Source organism: Clytia hemisphaerica, unplaced genomic scaffold, assembly GCF_902728285.1.
Source record: "Clytia hemisphaerica strain Z4C2 unplaced genomic scaffold, Clytia hemisphaerica genome assembly, whole genome shotgun sequence".
Taxonomy (NCBI): Eukaryota; Metazoa; Cnidaria; class Hydrozoa; order Leptothecata; family Clytiidae; genus Clytia; species Clytia hemisphaerica.
The window spans coordinates 13,443-14,559 of record NW_027103297.1 but is presented as its reverse complement, the minus strand read 5'-3'; positions in this window follow the sequence as shown (position 1 = coordinate 14,559).

Here is a 1,117-nt window from a genome sequence, read left to right as displayed (position 1 = left end):
AGGGTAGGGTGTCAACAGTCATTTTTGGGTCAAAGTCAAAAAATTCAAGATGTAGTGTTTTTTTATGAAAATTTAACCTATTGTGAGACATTCTGCGCAATTTTTAAGGTCAGAAGTCCAAAATTGGCCGAACCCCCCTGGGGGTACTGATTCGCACTACAGGCAAAAATTGGAAAAAATGGCATTTTCTGGTCTTTTTAGGCCTGTAAATATGTCAAAACTATTGCAAATCTTATTTTTTCATTGTGTACTAACTTGAAGTTTTCTTTTATGGAAACGGGGGAATAGTACAAACATTTTAGCTATTTCTCTCTAACATTACTCCCGTATGAATAGAAACTTTATGGCTAATAGATAATAATATATATTCTCCAAGGAACCTTAATAACTATATGATCTCACGATTTCTCAATACAGTAGTCCCATATGGATATAAGTTATATTGATTTATAGATATACAGGGTGTCCCGAATAAAAGTATCGAGTTTGAACATGCGATTGAGTAGAAAGTTTTAAGTGTGTATTCACAAAATTGTATTTTAAGCTCTCCCTCTTTTTTCTTTGTCATACGTAACATAAAAACATACTGCCTGTTACAAATGCACGAGAAAATTTTGATTTTATTAATTTGATTTTTAAGACGTACATTCGCAACGGGAATAGTAAAAACGGGCTATTGATAATTTATACGTTGTAACTACCTTTTGTAATGAGCCTATGTGATGGAGAACGTTCTTATATTTTAGCGATAACACACACAAACTTTTTTACTCAATCGCATGTTCAAACTCGATACTTTTATTAGGGACACCCTGTACATATAATTCCCAGAGGTACCTTAACAGCTATTTTTCATCGTATCAAATCAGTGAACCGTATCCTCATACAAGATAAATGATCAACAAAAAATTAGATTATCAGTGCGTGTATTAGTGCACTGACACACCCTAATCTCTAGTCTTAAACGAAAGTAGCTTCAGATAATCAGCAAAATATTTAACATGTTATATTTTTCTTCAGTTGAAACACTTGTACTATTTGAATAGGAATATTTTAACAGGGCTTAGCAAACTTACGGTTTTCCCCTGTAAAAGCTCAAAATGAGAACTCCTACTTT